Raw genomic sequence first — 15,306 nt, forward strand, 5'->3', positions numbered from 1 at the left:
CTGAGGGGAAGACCCTTTCATGAAAGGCTTTGAATACAGAGTCTTTATGATTTCTGTGTCCTCAACATTTCCCCTGACAACTCTCAAGGGAACTTTCTTAATTCATTCTTTATACAAGTGAGTATCCAAACTCTAAGTTCATGGATGCATTGCAGCCTCCAGAGATGCTGAGGTAGTGTACCTACACCAACTGCATCATATTAATATTGTAAAAAGTTTCAGAGGATTTTCTTAGTTCACCCCCATTTGGGAACACTATCCCATTTCTAATTGCAAAGGACAGTGACACACCACCATGAAAGCATACCAATATAAGAATAAAAATGACCAGAACACTAATAAATATCAATATTGTAGAAAATTCTAGCAATTTCTGGAGGCTATTTCTTCTTCTCACAGTCAGATCATGGCTGTATTACAACGTCTGTGGCCTGACTGGATCACAGCTTTTTCCCAGAGTAGGAGGACAACTGTGGGGAATCAAACTTAGGTGAGAGAAAATACGCCAACATCTATCCTGATAGAGCAATTCAGCTATCAAGCCGTGGTGTAATGTTGCCCTTGTGATACTGTTTTTGTCTTGAAACACAGTTCTTTGTTTTTCAAAAAAAATTTTTCATTAGAATTGATTTTTATGATTTTAGTGTTTAATTAAATTTTTATTGTCATTCCATTAGAGTTAACTACGGTATTAATATTACTTTCTGGTGTACAATACAGTGATTCCACATTTCATCATCACATGTACTCTCTTTAATCTCCATCACCTATTTAATCCCTCCCCCCAGGCCATCCACTGTGGCACCAGTGAGCCCAGAGAAGGGAAGGGAGATTCTCAGTTCATGCATCCCTAATTCCTAGCCCTGTCCTGGCCTTAGGACTGTCACCCCTGTGAGACCCTCCTGTACCTCCTAGTCTGCACATTTTGCAGCTACTGTTTGCCAGATTCCCACTCTGACCGGGCTCACAGAGGAGGCAGGAACAGGTCACAGACCCCTGGCAACCCCTCCTTTGCAGGTGACTGCTTTTTGGATGCTTGTTTTGTGACACGAATGAGAGCTCTCTTTCACCACAATGGTGTTGTGGCATGTTTGAGCCCTGATGGTGTAGACTGGGAACCACCATGTATGGACCTGTGGTTTCCTGGGAAGGGAGGCTGGGTGTCAAAGTGGAAAGGAGAGGGTGAATGACTGGAGATCAGAGGATCGGGGCAGGTGCTCCTGAGGTGGCCTGAGAGACAGGACGCTGGTTTTGGGGAGGAGACATTTTCTTTTTCCCCAGGGCTTTTCCACCTGTTTTGGAATTAAATTGATATGAGACAGAGTAACTGGAGAAAACACCCAGAGTTTTATTACGTGCACAGGGAGGCCCAATCTGGAAATTGAGACCCAAAGAAATTACCAAAGCAGGCTGAAATGGAGATCCATTTCCTGGTTATTTCAATCAGGCATTAATACAACTGTGTTTTAGGGAGGAGAGCCCAGAGTCCTCCTACATTTCTATTACCTTAACTCCTCCTGCTGCTTTCTTTTGTTTTTGAGAAAGAAGAAGATTGCATGTTTGTGTGAGCCAGGCAGGGGCAATAGAGAGGGGGAGAGAGAGAATACCAAGCAGGCTCTGCACTGTCATCACAGAGTCCAGTGCAGGGCTCGAACTCACAAACTGAGAGATCATGACCTGAGCTGAAATCAACAGTCGGTTGCTCAACCAAATGAGCCACCTAGGCACACCCTCCCTCCCCCAGCAAAACCCTATTTTCACATAAATTCTCATTAACTTGAACTTGGCATTAGGATTTCATGCAGCATTCAACCCCATAGCAATAGTTAATGTGATTATCTGAGCAGATTTCAAAATTCTTTATTATACACAAATTCCTGCATGCAGTAGTAAGACCAAGATGCAGGTATTATTTCTATCCTGTTCCAAGTTCATAAATGAGGTACATTGTGGTCATGGTAATTGCTAAGATTCTTATTGAGAATGTTGGGATTTCTTTTATTTTTATTGTTGTCTAGATAGCAGAAACCCTCGGCAATAAGAAAGACCAGATTCCCCTTATCTGGCTTGATTGGCAAAAAAGGCTATTCTCCTGACTCCCATTTGTTATGCTTACAGATAAAAGACAAACACAGATTGCATGCTTGAAAGACCTTCCCCTGAGCATTTGGTTTGAGCTGGAAGAGAAAATACTTACAGTCTTTCCTTCTCCAGTGAAGTGGTAATTGGCTAATTGGGAGTTCAGATTTCACTTCCTTCTAGAACTTGGTCTAAAGAAGAGCAGCCTCATCCATAGACACAAGTTCTGCAGGTCGTGCCACACCTTTTTGGGTCTAAGCAATCAGGAGCAAAGGGAACAAGGTCATGTCATTGTAGGAACATTTGAATGGATGTTTAGGTAAGAATATACCTCTCCTTCCAAGGAAGAATAACAAAGATTGCAGATATCCACCTAACTTTTGGAAGCAGCCACTGGTCTTTGAAGAACCACTACAGTTGTAAGAAGTGAAGAGATTGGCATATGGATGGGAAAGTGAAGGTCCTGCAGATGAAAGTACATGACCGTTGTCCCTGTGAAAGCTAGGACACTCAGACACTGCCCGGTGGTGTGTGGTCGTGGATCTGTAGGAAAGTGTCAGGGGATCCAATAGACAGAACAAAACCCTTAGAATAAAGACAGATTCGTGTATTTACAATATGGCAACCTTGGACAGGATAGTCTTGGAAAATGGTGAATCTGAAAGGCAAGGGAAGTCACAATTGAAGGTAAGGGAAGTCACAAGGGACGACTTTGTTCAGGCTCTGTTCAAGGTAATAATGCTTCTCTCTATCATTACTGTTACCATAAGTTCTGTCATCCCCAGGGTTTACCCAGAAAGATTGTCCACTCATTGCAGAGTGTTTTGGCACAAGCGAAGAGGTGTAGTTTAGAGTGGACAATGGAGCCCGGAGGTAAACAGAAGTTGGAATTTATGAATTCTATGGAATCTGCCCATGAATAAAAGGGCTAATGTTATATCTGAGGGATATTTTTATAAGCGCCAAAGTCAAAGTATGTGCTCTAGGGACCGAGGATGTGTGTATTTTTAGAGCCCCAGGAGGGTCCTACCCCATGTAACTATTTGTCTCAGTCCCAGTATTCAGAGTTTGGCTCCCCAGAGGCAGCCAAAGAGGACGGAAGGCTCTGGAGGGGTGAGATGAGCAGGTAGTCAATCTTTCCCTGCCAAATTGACTAGGAGTAAAACAATTGTCTCTTCTTAACTTCCATTTACCAAAGCTATTTCATATTATTGGCTAACATATTTTGGGTAGTCTTCGGATTCATTTTTTAAATGACATACAATTTTCACATAACATGTATTAGATTTTTAAAAGTTTATTGTCAAGTTAGCTAACATACAGTATAATCTTGGCTTCAGGAGTAGATTCCTGTAATTCATCCCTTTCACACAAAACCCAGTGGTCATCCCAAGTGCCCTCCTCAATGCTCATCACCCATTTTCCCCTCCCCCTCAACCTCCCACCTCCCTCAACCTCAATTTGCTCTCTGTATTTAAGAGTCTTTTATGGTTTGCCTCCCTCTCTGTTTATAACTTAGTTTTCCTTCCCTTCCCTGTGGTCTTGTGCTAAGTTTCTCAAATTCCACATAGGCACGAAATGATGTGACATCTGTCTTTCTCTGACTGACTTGCTTTCCTTAGCATGCTACCTTCCAGTTCCATCCACGTTGTTGCAAATGAAAAGATTCCATTCTGTTTTTCTTGCTGGGATGTCTTCCATTGTGTACCTCTATCACATCTTTATCCATTCATCAGTTGATGGATACTCAGGCTCTTTCCATAATTTGGCTTTTGTTGATAGCACTGCTATAAACATCAGAGTACATGTGCCCCTAAAATCAGCCCTCCTGTATCCTTTGGGTAAATTCCTAGTAGCTTTATTGCTGGGTTGTAGGGTAAACCTATTTTTAATTTTTTGAGGAACCTCCACGCTGTTTTCCAGAGTGGCTGAACTGTATGAATTCCTAACAATGGTTCAAGAAGGTTCCCTTTCTCCACATCCTTGCCAACAGCTGTTGGTTCCTGAGTTCTTCATTTTAGCCATTCTGACCGGTGTGGTTTATCTCACCATGGTTTTGATTTGTATTTGATTTGCTCCCTGATGGGGAACATCTCTTCACCTGTCTGTTGGCCATCTGGATGTCTTCTTCGGAAAAGTGTCTATTCATATCTCGTTTCCATTTCCTCACTGGACTCTTTGTTTTTCTGGTGTTGAGTTTGGCAAGTTCTTCTTCATAGATTATGGATACAACCCTTTATCTGATATGTCATTTGCAAATATCTTCTACCATTTCATCGGATTCCTTTTAGTTTTGTTAATTGTCTCCTTGGCCGTGCTGAAACTTTTTATCTTGATGAGTCCCACTAGTTCTCTTTTGCTTTTATATCCCTTGCCTTTGGAGACATGTCAAGTAAGAAGTTGCTGTGGCCAAGGTCAAAGAAGTTGCTGCCTGCTTTCTCCTCTGGGGTTTTGATGGTTTCCTGTCTCACATTTAGGCCTTTCATCCATTTTGAATTCATGTTTGTGTATGGTCTAAGACAGTGGCCCAATGTCATTTTTCTGCATGTTGCTGTCCAGTTCTTCCAGCGCCATTTGCTAAAGAGACTGTCTTTTTCCCATTGGATACTCTTTCCTGCTTGTTGAAAAATTTTGGCTGTATATCTGTGAGTCCATTTCTGGGTTACCTATTCTATCCCACTGGAGTATGTGTCTGTTTTATGCCAATACCATACTGTCTTGATGATTACAGCTCTGTAACAAAGACTAGGTCCCAGATTGTGATGCCTCCTGCTTTGGTTTTCTTTTTCAACATTACTTTGGCCATTTGGTGTCTTTTATGGTTCCATACAAATTTTAGGATTGTTCTAGCTCTGTGAAGAATGCTGGTGCTGCTTTGATGGGGATTGCATTGCCTGTGTTGGTTGCTTTGGACATTATTGACATGTTAATATTAGCTCTTCTTCCAATTCATGAGCATTCAATGTTTTTCCATTTCTCTGTGTCTTCTTCAATGGCTTTCATAAGCTTTTGCTAATTTTTAGCATACATATCTTTTACCTCTTTGGTTAGGTTTGTTCCTAGGTATTTTGTGGGTTTTGGTGCATTTGTAAACGGGATCGATTCCTTGATATCTCTTTCTGTTGCTTCATTATTGGAATATAGCAATGGAACCAATTTCTGCACATTGTTTTCACATCCTGTGACTTCATAAATTCATGGATCAGTTCTTGCAGTTTTTCGTGGAGCTTTCAAGTTTTCCATGTAGACTATCATGTCATCTGTGAAAAATAAAAGTTTGATTCCTTCTTTGTCAATTTGTATTCCTTTTGTTTCATTTTGTTGTCTGACGGCTGAGGCTCAGACTTCCGACACTATGTTAAACAACAGTGGTGAGAGTGGACATCCCTGTCATGTTCCTGATCATAGGGGGGAAAGCTGTTAGTTTTTCCCCATTGAAGATGATATGAACTGTGGGCCTTTCATATATGGCTTTATGATACTAAGGTATGGTCCTTCTATCTCGACTTTCTTGAGGCTTTTTCTTTAGAAAAGATCTTCTATTTTGTCAGATGCCTTTTCTGCATCTATTGACAGTATCACCTGGTTCTTATCCTTTCTTCTATTAATGTGAAGTATCACGTTGATTGATTCATGAATATTGACCCAGCCCTGCAGCCCAGGAATAAATCCCACTTGATCATGGTGAATAATTCTTTTAATGTACTGTTGAATTCAACTGCCTAGTATCTTCTTGAGAATTTTTGCATCCACGTTCATCAGGGAGATTGGCCTGTAATTCTTCTTTTTAGTGGCGTGTCTGTCTGCTTTGGGAATCAAGGTCATTGTGGCCTCATCCAATGAGTCTGGGAGCTTTTCTTCCAGTTCTATTTTTTGGAACAGCTTGAGAAGGATGGGTATGAACTCTGCTTTAAATGTCTGGTAGAATTCCCCAGGAAACCCATCTGGCCCAGGACTCTTATTTGTTGGGAGATTTTTGATAAACGATTCAATTTCTTCATGGATTATGGGTCTGTTCAAATTTTTTATTTCTCCCTGTTTGAATTTTGGCATGTGTAAATGTCTAGAAATTTGTCGATTTCTTTCAGATTGTCCTGTTTGCTGGCCAAAATTTGTTCATAGTATTCTCTAATAATTGTATTCTGTGGGGTTGATTGTGATCTCTCCTTTTTCATTCATGATTTTATCAATTTGGGTCCTCTCTCTTTTCTTTTTGAGATATTTGGCTAAAAGTTTCTCAATTTTGTTTATTCTTTCAAAAAAAAATGAAATAAAAAAACCAGACCAGCTCTTAGATTCCTTGATTTCTTCTACCATTTTTTAAAATTCTATATTGTTTATGTCTGCTCTAATATTTATAATTTCTTTTCTCTTGCTGGCTTTGGACTTTGTTTGCTAATGTTTTTCTAGCTCCTTTCAGTGTGATATTTGGTTCTGCATTTGGGAGCTTTCTTGCTTCTTGAAATAAGCCTGGATTGTAATGTATTTCTCCTTAGGACTGCCTTTGCTGCATCCCAAAGGATTTGGACTGTTGTGATTTCATTTTCATTTGCTTCCATGAATGTTTAAATTTCTTCTTTAATTTCCTGGCTGACCCATTCATTCTTTGTAGAATGTTATTTAACCGCCATGTATTTAACTTTTAACATCTATTCTCTTGGCAATTTTCAAGTACACAATTTAGTATATCACGAATTCTGCCTTTAAATCTGGATCAGGTCATGGAGCTTGATGGCAGCATAAGACAGGACAGCACATGATAAGTGACTCTAGGGGAATTATCAGGGAATCCACGGCATGATCAAGGATGCCAGAGGTGGTGACTGAGAGGTCAGTTGGTCCCTTTCTAGGAGTGGAGAATCAAGAGAAAAAACTCCTGTGTGGGTTGAATTGTGCCCGCCCCCCGCCAAGATATGATCATAATCTAATACCTGGTGCATATGAAGGTGACTTTATTTGAAAATAGAGTCTTTGCAGATGTGATCAAATTCAGATGAGGCCATACATGAATAAGGTGGCTTTCATCCAGATTGGCCTATTTCTTGAGAATAAGAAGGGAAAACAGAGACAGAGACACAGGCACAGGGAGAAGAGCAGGTGACCATAGAGCCGAGCTGGAACAATGTTCAGTCTACACCAAGGATGTCAAGGATTTCTGGCAACATCCGAAGCTCTAAGAAAGGCATAGAACACATCATCCTTTAGAAGCTTCAACGAGAGGGTGTCCCAGATGACACCTGATTTTGGACTGGCCTCCAGAGCCATGAGAGAATAAGTGTCTTGTTTTAAGTCCCCAGTATTGGTACTTTTCATGGAAACCCCAAGGAATGTGTACAGCTACTCTGGGTGGGGACCATATTACTGAAAACATACAAGTAGATATATCAGGATGGGCCCTGGGAAGTATGAGATTGTCCTTGGAGAGAGGGCTAAGATCTTGATACACTGGCACAATGATCTCTGGTGGTTCAGTTGAAGTGTGATTATTTTTAAAGGGGAAATGGGTAAAGACAGGATTAAAGGTAGAGGACGTTGGGCTGTAGAAGAATGAGAAAGCAATGGTCACTGATATGTGAGACTATTAGGCTGAATAGTTTCATAAAAGCTGCATGAAGGCCATTTTAGCAAAGAGTGGCTGATAGCAAGGTTCGATGGACGGTGATGGGGAAAATGGACTGAGATTAGATGTGAATTTATCCATAACTGGTAGTAGTTCTTTGTATTTACACAGCACTTTATAATTTTTCATGCCTTTTCATATACTCTTATTTATGTCCCATAGCACCGAGAGATATTATCCTTACTTTACAGCCCAGCACACTCTGGAACTGAGAGGTTAAGTTCTTAGTTGAAATGACAGAATTTTAAATGATGGGGCCACGATGTGAACCTACACATACAGACTTCCAAATATGCTCTTTCCATGGCACTATGGAGTATTTTTGAAAATTGCTTTTAATAAGCCCACCCCTCCTACCAGGTGAAGACTACAGCTTACCAAAAGGCCGTGATCAACTGTTCTTAATGATTTAGTCAGCTTACTGAACTAAGATTTCCTAACTGTGATCACAAGCATTATATTTATAATTATCCATTTGAAGTTATTAATTTTGTTCAGAGTTTAATTACACAATAATTGTAACATTGGTCCCCAAATGGCCAATGTTAAAATAATTCTACTATGCGAAGATAGAAATTGGTTCATACTGTTTTAATTTTTCTTGTATATTTGGTAGCCTGAACAGCAATTTGTTCATTGGTTAAATATTCTAAGACATAGTGAACCAAACGCTGGAATCTTCTCAATGCACATGATGTGTGCGTGGACATGACTGTGTGTTTTGGGTGTGGAGGGGATGTGCTGGATGACAGCAACGTAGCAAGTGACCTATGGCTTCTTTCCACATGTCTGGGCCTCTGGTGCTCACAGTTCCTTCCTTGTTAGTGTCATGGACCCAGTTGGTTTAGATTCCAGGAGATTCCCATGAAGATGAACTGGTTTGGGAGGACCTGCCCCCCAGAACCCCACGGGAGCAATGGAGTGTCCAGTGCCAGCCTGGGAGCACTGCTTCCCCAGGGCCTCCAGAGTCTCTCCTTCTGCAAGAGAGGGTGTGGGGCTGTGTGTGTGCCAGACAGGAAGCCACCAGGTGTCGTTACCGCTGACTCTGGGTGGACATGTGGGTGCACACGTCCCACCTGTTGTGTGAGACGTCTTTGGGGGTGACGGTCCCTTCAGGAACGAACTCCTTCTCAGTGTGGAACCATGGCACCAGATGACTGCTTTGCAGTCTGGCCCTTTGTTACCACACTTGTGATTACTTCAACCTTTTCTGAGCTTCTCGAACTTTGAGACTGTCTTGCCCATCAATGTATTGTTTTCGCTGCCATTTTCCTTCTGTTTTCACTTTTAGTGAGGTTTCTGTTCTCTGTTTAATGCGAATCTCTGTATGTGTTTCCTGTCTCAGCTTCTGATATTTGTCTGTCTGTATTTGTCTTCTGTCTCTTTCCCTCTTTTTGACACTTTCCCTCTTCACTGTCCCCACTTAAGCTCTTTACCCATTTATCCAGTGGTGAGCACGGCAATCAAACGCAGGGCAGCAGTGCAGGACGGTCGTGTCTCCCTTAGGAAGGTCGAACTGTTCCCGCTACTTCCCTCAGATGGAGGATGATGGTGAGGAAGAGGGTCAGATGGCCGGGACAATTCAGAGACCAGAAATGGCCCGTTTGAGAATTTATTAAACTGGTGACAATTTGCATGTTTCTTTTTTTTTTCAACGTTTATTTATTTTTGGGACAGAGAGAGACAGAGCATGAACGGGGGAGGGGCAGAGAGAGAGAGGGAGACACAGAATCGGAAACAGGCTCCAGGCTCTGAGCCATCAGCCCAGAGCCCGACGCGGGGCTCGAACTCACGGACCGCGAGATCGTGACCTGGCTGAAGTCGGACGCTTAACCGACTGCGCCACCCAGGCGCCCCCTGACCGTTCTTATACACGTGTCTTCGGACAGGTGACCGAGCATTCCCCTAGGTCATATTGCATCTAGGAATGTCAGTGTGGGTCAGCATCACTCGATAATGCCACACTGTTATCAAAGTGATTTGAGCATGCACGACTGGCAGCAGTGAGTGAGGCCTGGGATGAAAAGCATAATAGCAGGTGTGACACCGCGGGGGTGGGGGGGGGGGTATTGTCTTTGCCAGTTTTCCCCATAACCCTCAGGATAGGACCTAGCTGGTATGGGAATAACGTAGAAAATTCAAATGTAAGAATGGATTTTTAAAATGTTTGTTTGTGTGTTTATTTATTTTTGAGAGAGCAAGAGAGAGACAGAGCATGAGCAGGGAGGGGCAGAGAGAGAGAGGGAGACACAGAATCTGAAGCAGGCTCCAGGCTCTGAGCTGTCAGCACAGAGCCTGACAAGGGGCTCGAACCCAGGAGCCAGGAGATCATGACCTGAGGCAAAGCCCGAAGCTTAAGCGACTGACCCCCCCCAGGCGCCCTTAAATGTAAGAATGTTTTTAGCAGGAGGTGGTTTATCTCTTTAGGCAGAACATGACAAAGGAAACTGGAAGTTATAGATCTTTGAGAAACAGGCATAAAGTACCCATCAACTTCCTTCCATTTTTCTCAGTAATTATTTATAACTCTCCTGATAATTCAAAATCAATTTGATCTTAACAGCAAGACTAGCTGAATTTAAGGATATCACATCCATTTTATTAAAAAGACATAGATTTTTAACTTCTTTGAGAATATCATTAAAACCTATAGATATAAACGGAACAGTGGTGTAGAGAAATTGAGTTTTTTCCCCACAACAGCATTAGAAGTTTCGTAGAATTTGGTGGCTTTCCTTTACATTCATGCTAAAGATTAAAATGTGCCTAATTATTAGCTGTGTGATTCCATACAAGTTGTCAATGAATGAAATTAAATACAAAATTTATTCATATATTTACATTTAAAATGAAGTAACTGAATGGATTCTTCCTTATATATTTATATGTAAATATTTTGGGCAATGGTGAGAAAAACATCTGAAGTGTTCTGAAACATGTAGGTCATTCACAGATGGGAGTTAAGGTAGCTGGGAGGTCTAGGGAGTTACTTGTCCTCTGTGAGATATGTGAACTAAAAAAAGAGTCAGATTGGTCTCCTCTGGCATTGTCCCCCACAGTCATTGTCCCTCAGGATTGCCATGGCTGGGCATCTCAGTGACAGGGCTCATTAAGAGTGTGGGGCATCCTTTCCCAGGAGACATCAGTGGAAGAAGGGACTTGGTTCTGTGTGCCAGCCCAGCCACATCTCAGAGTCACGGCACCCTCTCGCCTGCTCGTAAGGGTCTCAGAGTCACACAGGCAGGTCATTGTATTCGGGAAACCATACTGAGAGTTTGGGACTGCCTTCAACCTTCTACCTCTGAGAGGCAAAGTGCAGATCTTTGGTACCGCATGAGGATCTGTGAAGTCACCTGAGAAAGTGTCCTTTTGCTTCAGAAAAACGTACGGATGCCCCAGTGCTGGTAGAGTCAACCTTTGCGTTTCCTGCAGGCACTCATTCTACATGTCTGCGTTCCTATTCCCAGAAGTGAATTTAGGCAATAACTTGGAATGAGGTAGGGAAATAGCTTAGATCCAATAGAGAAGGTGAGAGAAGGTGAGTAAAATGGAACAAAGTCTCTGTGTTGCTCTAGAAATTGGCAAATTGGGTTATTTTCAGATGCAAATGTTCTTGAAACAAAAAAGCTAAATGGTTTGCATGTATGGTCAGTTGTCTAAAGGAACCGACTATGGAAAGTTGTCAAATAATATAACTAAATTTAATTGTTCATTAGAAATGCCACCAAGTCATCCCTAGACTTTTCATTCTATTTCAGTACATTCATTATACCTCCGGATGCACGTGTGGAAAATTATTAAATATTCACGTTTAGTGATAATAAAATGTGCCCTTTCTGCATAAGTGTACAAGTATTAGGTTACATGCTCCCATGCTTTCTCTTTGGTTCCTTACTATCTCTGAAACGGGATAATATTTGTTCCCTATGCAAAAACTCATTATCAGTCTTTATATTTTCTAAATGCTCATTTTCTCCCTTATGGGTTACCACAATATCTAAAATATGCATGGAGATTTTAAAAGGTATGTTGAAAATTACAACAGGGAAATTCCATATTGTGAATATTATCTTAATGCATCTTTATGTTGACTTTATTGTTTACATGGTATGATGATCACTCATGGGAATACAAATACCAATATGAAAGAGACAAAGTTATGAAGATAGTTGAATGTTCATTCATTTATCATTGCCACTCGAGACCACATTGTCAAATGACAACTTGTGTGCACGTGTTTGTGTGTATGTGTGTGTGTGAGTGGGTGTGTGTGTTCCTGTGTGTGTGTGAAAGCACTGAGGTGATGTGTAAAGTAGACCAGGTCCTGTCCTTCTATCCTTGGACACGATCATGAGTGGACTCTTGTATGAACACTGTTGGTGATCTGCCCAGACGCTCTTTACCTACAGGGGCTCTAATCCAAACCCTACTTGGTATGAGTTTGAGCTCCAGAGTTCACGGCCATTCCCTTCATGAGAAAATTTCCCTCAGCTGAAAGGGAGCCACATTGCCAGGTGGTCTGGGGAACTGGTGGGGGCAGCTCATAGCCAGTGACAGACTATGGGATGGATAGAAAGTGTCAATGCCAAGGCAGGACTGCGATTCATGCTCCAGAGCTGTGGTGTCCAATACTTTAGTAAGTAGCCACGTTAGCTGCTTACATATAAATTCATTAAATTAAATAAAATATAAAATTCAGTGTCTCAGCTAGGACATTTAAATGCTCAACTATGACTGGTGGAGAGTGGGCATAGTATTGGACAGTGAAGACAGAGTATTTCTACCATCACAGATGGATGATTCTACTGGAGAGTTCTGTCCAACATCTCATGGGATCAGGCTCCTGCTCTGTTCCACTGGAGACCACATCCTTGCTTAGGAACATTCTCTGCTGTTTTCCTTCCCTCACCCCGTTTATCCCGAGAGCATTCCCTGAATAAACAACACGCCATGGAAATCGTACTTCATCGTCTTCTTCTATAGAACCTTTCCTACAGCCCTGTCCGTGTTCATCACATCCGTCATTTCCTATGTAGTGATGGCTGCATTCCCCTCATTTTCTCATCCCCCATCATCATTGGGGGCCTGTTCTCATATGTCTGAGGTCAGCTCAGACCCATGAGACAGAAGCATCAAGAAAGCAACAGCTATTCATTTGTAGCACTGAGGCTGCGGAAATCTTGCCCGCACTTTTTCAGGATTCATTCAGGAACCAGATAGGGCAGCGTGTGTATGTCAAATATATCAGTGACTGTTATATATTTGAAATGTCTTAAATAGAGACATTATCCTGAGATCTTTTCCTTTAAGATGTGTAGTGTGCATAGACTAGTATCTAGTCTTGTGGACATATGTATTCTTCCACTAAAACTTAGAATTGTATGTCAGCATTGAGCTATTATGGTAATTGGAAATTCCTACTCCATCACCGTATGTGTGTCAGCACTAAGCATTTAACCTCTCACATTCGATGCATTTCTCTTAGTTATTATTGTAACATTGTGTTCTTCTGAGATGTCATTTGAATTATATACTTTTATGATGTTAATTATTACATAGATTGGCAGTGTCTTTGTAGCTTCTGTTAATTTTTCTTTTCACTAATAACATTTCTTTCTCTCCATCTATAATGTGTAGTTTTTTCAAGTATTTATCTTTCATATGGAAATTAATAATATAGGTGTAATCTATCACTGGGCTTTCCTGTACCGTGTCATATCATGATAGTTGCTAGGGACACATACTTTGCTCCTGTGCCCAGGAAGGACATGTTCACTATTTCCAGCCAGTTTTATTTATATAGTTTGTCTCAGATGAATCAATGCATCTTACTGCATTTATTTGTTTCATGCTACCAAACAAAATGATGGTTCTTTGTCTAATTACAGCATTCTTCAAATTTTAAAAATGTTTATTTGGTTTTGAGAGATAGAAAGACTGAGTGCGAGCAGGGGAGGGGCAGAGAGAGAAGGAGACACTGAATCTGAAGCAGGCTTCAGGCTCCAAGCTGTCATCATGGAGCCCAAAATGGGGTTTGAACCCATGAACTGAAAGATCATGACTTGAGTTGACGTGGGCGCTTAACCGACTTAGCCACCTGGGTGCCCCCAATTACAACATCTTTTTAAACGTGGTGAGAAGGAAATGAAATGCAATTTTCCATTAACCACAGTGGACACATGTCCTTTCTCTTGGAAGATTGCCTCTGTGTGGTGCACAAGCTTTAAGAGGGGTGGATGTGAAGAAGGGGACGAGGAAGGAACAGAGTGACCCAGATCAGCAGAACATACTCGTGAGAATCGATGGGAGAACGCATTTCACAGCCTGATCTTTCCTATGTCTGGTGTCACTAAAGGAGAATAATTTTCCTGAGTTGTGATGAGAACAACAATGGCAGAAGGTGGTAGACTATGATATGAGTCCTGTAGTTCCCTCCCCGCGTGCTCTCCGCACGACACTGGGGGCAATTGTTCCATATAGGGACGATGACATTCTTGTGTCTGCTTCAGTGCACATCTCATTTGTCTGATATTTTATTTTTCATAATCATTTTTGTACCTGTCACGTAGCCATTACATATTTTTTTTTACACACACACACACACACACACACACACACACACACAAACGATCCTGGAAAGCAGCAAATCATATGTACCTGTTCATCTCACCAGGGTTTTATCTTTTCTCAATTGTCTTCTTTGTCCTGATTGACATAATATTGTTAACATATATCATAATTTTGTTCTAAAGGTGCAGTAGTATATCGGTGTTTTCTTGGGATGAATTTACATTTTAGTTTTGCCTTTCTTCACCTTGGTAGTGCTTTCTTAATTAGGCACATTAAAAAGTTTGTGGGCAATTTATTTCAGGTAAATATATTGATATGTGTGCATTTGTGCATGAGACCGAAGCAGGATTTGTTTTTATTTGTTCTTCTGAGCAGGTGTTAGTCAGAGAACACATCCTGTTGTTGCACACTTAGCCTGTCACAAATAACTGTATAATTATTTCTATTAAGAAAATTTTTCTGCACAGATTTTTTGTGTGGAGACCACTGATCATATGTTTATATGAAATCAAAGGAGGTATAAAATAGTGTGAAATACCCTATCGTCTCTTCAAATATTATGAATATTTCATGCCCGTTTTGTACCTGTTTCTTTCACACATCAATGGGTCCTCCCCCAAACCTGATTCAGATTGTAAAGTCTTAGAAGAATTAAAAATGCACGGTATGCCCAACCATTTGAATATGATACAACTGAAGGACTCACTTTCTGGTGCCTCTTTGGTCAGTGTATAACTATTCATCTTCTTCAGTAGTAAGCATGGGTAGACAATGGTCATCACCCAGCCTCGAACCTGGCAATGTGTTTGGTCCAGTGTCACTAACTCTGCAAGGTAGCTCCCAGAAAGGTGATCATTGACGTAATGTGGACAGATGTCTGAGATTTTGTATAATACCAAAATATTGGTTTCTTTATATCTTTCCTTATACTGCTATAAGTGTTGCATTATACTTCTTTGACCCATCATTGCTTTGAGAATGTATCTGTCTTTATCTCTGTGTGTTTATCTCTTTATTTATTTTATCATGGGAGTGAT

The sequence above is a fragment of the Leopardus geoffroyi genome, chromosome B2, assembly GCF_018350155.1.
Source record: "Leopardus geoffroyi isolate Oge1 chromosome B2, O.geoffroyi_Oge1_pat1.0, whole genome shotgun sequence".
In the NCBI taxonomy this organism is placed as follows: Eukaryota; Metazoa; Chordata; class Mammalia; order Carnivora; family Felidae; genus Leopardus; species Leopardus geoffroyi.